General features: G+C 42.0%; 1 long non-coding RNA gene across 1 annotated transcript; it reads right to left on the bottom strand.

Moving 5' to 3' along the window:
* Positions 1–2,666: 2,666 nt before the first annotated feature.
* LOC143099951 (uncharacterized) lies at positions 2,667–4,003 on the bottom strand. The gene is made up of 2 exons (XR_012981776.1): positions 3,447–4,003; positions 2,667–3,049 (listed from the first exon to the last, which is right to left on the bottom strand). It is a non-coding gene; the product is annotated as an uncharacterized LOC143099951 (long non-coding RNA).
* Positions 4,004–5,939: the final 1,936 nt, after the last annotated feature.

Below are 5,939 nucleotides of genomic sequence, written 5' to 3'. Positions count from 1 at the left end.
CTCCATACGCTTGTTGTCCATCAGCCGCAGATCTCCATACGCTTGTTGTCCATCAGCCGCAGATCTCCATACGCTTGTTGTCCATCAAGAGGCAGGCGCAGATCTCCATACGCTTGTTGTCCATCAAGAGGCAGGCGCAGATCTCCATACGCTTGTTGTCCATCAAGAGGCAGCCGCAGATCTCCATACGCTTGTTGTCCATCAAGAGGCAGCCGCAGATCTCCATACGCTTGTTGTCCATCAAGAGGCAGCCGCAGATCTCCATACGCTTGTTGTCCATCAAGAGGCAGCCGCAGATCTCCATACGCTTGTTGTCCATCAAGAGGCAGCCGCAGATCTCCATACGCTTGTTGTCCATCAGGCGCAGATCTCCATACGCTTGTTGTCCATCAGGCGCAGATCTCCATACGCTTGTTGTCCATCAAGAGGCAGGCGCAGATCTCCATACGCTTGTTGCGTAAAACAAGATGCATGCAGGGAGCAGCATGTACAGAATGCAGAAACAAACACAGGGACACAAGAAAACAAACGTAAACAAAAGCTCGAGAAATAGGAACAGGACAACGAGGGCAAGCGCTGTGGCGGCCGGTGACCCCATCTTCTTCAGGGGTGGCACTGGCAGGAGCTGGTGTGCCATGGTGACTGAGGGTTGTGCGAATTCGGTTTAGAGAGGCTGTGCGCTAGTCTACTGGGACCCCATATGCGCTCCAAAGTAATAATGCATGGCATGGCATCAGTGAATGCACTTCCGCTTCGTATGTGTGCTGTTGCCACAAGACAAACTAACCACAGGGAAAACTGACATGATGGAAAGTCTGAGCTGGTATGAGCTGGCACTGAGGGAGGAACTGAGAATAAATCAGTCATATGACAAACTACAATTTGTGGTGTCACGTGATGTCACACTTTAGTACTCTATTGGGTATTGAAATATTCATAGGAATCATTATTCCATATTTTGTGTAGTCATTCTATATCAGAACATCTGACATACAATCCAAAATAGTCTACAAAAACCTTAGTGTTACCTTTCATTTGAGACCAGGATTATGCTTCTACACCAAGAGGTTGCCACACAGTAAGGCTTTGTCAGTATGCATTTTGAGTAATCAAAAGTCCTATGGTGAGTTTCCATAGGGAATTTTACCAAACCCATGAGCGAACCTTGGCAAATAATGGTCTAAAGTACTCATTTTTCATTCTATATTGATCTACCTTTGCTCACAGCTTCACAAGACCTCATCAAGTCATATCAAGTGACCTAGAGGGCTGAAATGTGGTCAGTTCAGAGATGCTTGTTATCCGGCGCCAGCAGAAAATGTTGATCTATAATTTGTAAACTCTGACTATTGCCCTTTTATTAGCTACTGTACACACACACACAGTGCAATGCAACACTTAAACTAAGTTAGAAAGGAGGTATAGAATACATAATCAAAATGCAATGTATTTTATATATATATATATATATAGTCCTATATATATATATAGTGGAAGGTCATGAGCTAATGGATTCATTATAATGGATTTCATCTGGAGGTTTTACACTTTGACACTTACTTTTGGTCATGTGCGCCCCTAGTGGTTATAAGACGAATCCCCACTATGTCAAGAAAGCAGCATGCAAATTGTACTGCTCATGTAAAATTGAAATGGCTTCGTCAAGTAGGAGTATGACAAATAAAGAGAGGGCTCCCCTATAACACTGCCATCTCACCATGTCAGAGAGATTGTAGCCTCTATTTAAAAAAAACACATAATTCCATGTAATTTCTCCTCCTCAATCTATACCTAAATCATCTAATAAATAATATAATATTTATGCATGCATTGTTGTGGCATACATCAAAATCATTCAAGACCTCTCTCTCTGTCTTGGCCCCAGTTCGGTGGTGATATAGCGGGAAGCTACGTCAAGGCGGGGACTCTAAAATGGGCGACACCTCTCCAGTGAAGTGATATTGAATAAATCGATCATATGCAACCAGTGTTACATTCGGATCCACTGTATCTATCTATCTTTTATTAATTAACTTCGGCCTTACTCAGCCCACTTCGTGCATCTGTCTTCCCTGTGGCCACAGTCCGCATGCGCTGTCGGCAAAAAACACTGTCAAACTCGCACCCCTAGTATATCTTACTCCTCTGCATTTCTGTCCTGAAGTGACCTGTGTTTGCACATGTGCTCATCAGGGCCAATGGGCTATATGGGCTGCAGCCCAGGGTCTCGACCACTAGGGGTCCTCATATTGTAGTGTCAAGTTTAGTGTTATTGTCATTCTCAAAGTACCTGCCAAAATGTCTAGCCATAGGAGGCATGAAAATTCACAGAAACAAGATAAAGCTTCAGAGCTGCTAAAAAAAGACACCAAAATTAACAAATGTAAAGAGCCAGCCTGCTGTTGTGGCTAGTAGGTTACAAGTACAAGCGCTGCCACGAATAAGTGCAGGCCAAGGGCTGGCATCATTGGTAAGTCTGATTTTACAATGTCTTGTAATTAGGCTACCATGTGGTTATGCATTTCAACCTTTATTTCTAATACAAAGTGGGATGTCATTTTGCAGTGTTGGAGACAATGCAGAAATGTGCTGTTATTTCAAAGCCAGGTAACTTGAAAATGCCTAGCTACTTCAATTGTTTAGATATTTCACATTTCAAACACATCTCAAAGCAGATGCTATTATTTATTTGGCAACAATCATATAAGAGCAGAATGGTTGTCATGTTTATTCGTGCATGTCAGTGTGGGGACAATCTGGTGTATTTGACGGGGTCTGGAGACAGTTGAGGTGAAATGTTGGTTTTGAGATTTCAATCCACATTTGATCATCATTTGGTCCTTGTTGAAAGATTTTTTTTAATGGACCTTCACATATTGTGTGTGCTTGCTTTTTTGCGTTTTCACGCAATTGCTCTTGCATGTGCATGTGTCTGCATCCGGGCATACTTTGCATACTTGAGTTTGTAAAAAGGTTTACGCAGACAAGGAATAGGTGAACATATCATCCACAGAAGTGCCAGTGCAAAAAGACAGCCAAAGCCATAGACCTGAAAATGAAATTGTCAAAGACATGTGATCATTGACTTGTTGCACATGATAAAAGGTTATTTAAAAAGGAGAACAAAATGCCAGTTCCATGCAGACATTTTCTCATAACATTATATTGTGCTTTGCTGAGGTGGCACTTTGAGAGCAATATCGTCTGTATCAATATATCTCACAATACTTTCCTTATAGCCTTATGTTTTTCATTTTCTCTTTAAAAATTTGATTTGTTTCGCGTTGTTTGATGTTAATTGATGATGTAATTTCAAAAACATGACTGCATTGTTTCAAATGTGCCTAAAACCTTTGCACATTGCTCTACTGTATGTAGTACAGGCAGGAAAATATCATTAAGTTATGCTAAAAAGCTGAAAATATATTAGACATAATTTGACTTACCTTTGATTGACTACGTAAAGCATTTAGTTTAATCTTTGGTTCTGGATCGGAGTTAGCTGTGCAGGAAATGTTTTGGTCCAATCCGTTGAAAGTAGACACGCATACATACCAGTCTCCATCAAAAAGTGCTGTTATGATCCACATTGATGCCACGATCAGCCCTTTCATGACTCGTCTGCCTAATGTATACAAATAGTACCTCTTATTATTTGTTGCACAGGAGAACTGATGGTCACAACAACATCTTCGGTAGCATCTTCTGAAGATCCTTTTGATCTTAGGATGATGATGATGAATATGGTTATGATGAATATCCTGAATTTCCCCTTGGGGATCAATAAAGTATTTATCTATCTATCTATCTATCTAAAAATGGCAACACCAGGTACAATGCACAGATAGCTAGAGTTCCAGAGTTTGCACAAGGACAGTCAAAATCCAGTTTCAAGATGTACTGACTAACGATGACAAAGAGTAGCGCCACCGGAGCAGTTCCGTCTGCAGTTATTTTCTTCATTAAATGAGAAGACAGGCTCGATGGTGCTGGAGGTCTTATCAGTGGCTTCCCACCTTGATCAGATATCAGATTAGCCAAAAGAAGCTATTTATATCCCTTAGATGACATCAGATCTGTGTCTTGTGCTTGGGGAATGTCCACATGAAGCGAAACTTTGTATAGGTGATAGGCTTTTCATTATTGTCTTGCTTATCAAGCAATTCTATCTCTTGGCAAAAAAAAGAACCTTGGCCAAGCTTGCACGTTTGGTCTGCCCCAGCTAAGCCACACGTGCAGACATATACATTCTCAGCATGTGTTGTTTCTACATGGACTTCCCCAGCTGTGTGGCTGGCACACAGCAAATGTTGGGCATTGTACATAAGACATTACTTTGATGACGTAGGGGGAAATACTCAGCTAAACAAATGCTTTCAATTTCTGTTGTGTTTTCTTGTAAAGTTGCATAGGATACCAGCAACAGCATCTGCAGCCAAACACACAAAACTTGCTGAAACAGGTCAAGTAATAGACATGTAGCTCCAGTCCTTTTGCTAAAAAAATTACACATAATCAACATATAAATCATCTACTGTCGTGTTATTTTAGGTTATATATGGATTATTTCTCATTCTAAGGTCTAAATAACATTAAGAGACTTTTGCTAGAGTGGTGGCATTAACCAGTGGAGCAAAGGGAGAGACCAGTGACCCCACCCGGTCTTGAACCCTGGTTTCTGGGGCACTAAACCTGCAACTTGACCGCAACGCCAAAGAACCAGGGCCATTAGCATGGCAGTCGGAGCGCATACTCAACTGTAGAGACGGTACTCCATCACAGGCATGCACTGGTCGTGTGGATCATTTGGAATAAGATGATCAAAAAGTCAGTCTGACATTCCGATAAAGACAACTGTGTTGAATACTGAGAACATACTGTATAAGGGTTTAGTCTAGCCTGGTTAGCATCTAGACCTTTTCAATTATAATTGAGAGTGGGTATGGAAAAGGTTAATTGACTTATGACTTCCAGCAGGGTCGTAACTAGCAGTGAAACTAAATTGGTGCATTAAACCAAATTGTTTCAGAAGTGCAGCATTCTTGTAAATGAATGTTTTAAATGCAGTTGTTTTCTCAATTCCAAAGAAATACACATCCATGCCGGATTAGCGATTGTATTTGTGTGCCTGTGTTTTAGGGACATTGGAAATGGGCTTCAATGGCCTCTTGACCTGCAGAGCAAATCCCAAAATTGCCAAAGGTTCGTATGGATATTCCTAAGTTTAGTCTTGACACATGCAAATATTGACATGGACATTGTACATTCTTAACAACACCATGAAACAACATAGTGCTTGGGTGAAGTGGAAACAGGCAACGGAGTAGGAGGATCACCTGGCAGGACACCTGACTGGAACCCCAAGAGGATTAAGCAAAGTCCTTTTAGACAAGTCTCTCCACTCTGCGGCCATATTGCAACGCTTTTTGTGCACTTATCGGGCATCAACTTCGACAGAAATGCTCGTCCGCAAGGCTTCACGACACCAACCTTGCTCCAGCAGCGAGATCCCAACACATGATTGCCACAATGTATTCACAACACACCACATGATTGGCACAATGTATTCATATGTCGACTTCTTTGCCACGGAAGGGGCGGGATATGTGTAGACAACTGCCCTATTGCGTTACAAACTAACCCCATGCATTTCTATGGAAAATGTTTTGAGTGCTGTGTCTCCTCATTAGAAAGTCTTCTTGATCCAGGGTGTTTATGATGTCCTTTCCAACCCATCCAACCTGTTCACATGCTTGCCCCCTTTGGGGTGAGGGAGGGAAGCTATCGCTATTGTCACGCTCATGTCCTGAAGACCGTAGCTCATGCAAAAAACAAGGGGCTCAGCAACAGCACAGGTACCCACACCGCAGCCAGGACGATGAAACACAGGGCATGTTGTGATGGTTTGCTTGAGACTGGGTCACAGCTGAACATTCCAT

Source organism: Alosa pseudoharengus, unplaced genomic scaffold (genome assembly GCF_046254945.1).
Source record: "Alosa pseudoharengus isolate Yale_2024_CS ecotype anadromous, Long Island Sound unplaced genomic scaffold, YU_APseudo_1.1 YU_APseudo_1.1_scf_3, whole genome shotgun sequence".
Lineage (NCBI taxonomy): Eukaryota > Metazoa > Chordata > Actinopteri > Clupeiformes > Clupeidae > Alosa > Alosa pseudoharengus.
The sequence above is the reverse complement of the archived record's forward strand: the minus strand, read 5'-3'. Positions and strand labels throughout refer to the sequence as shown.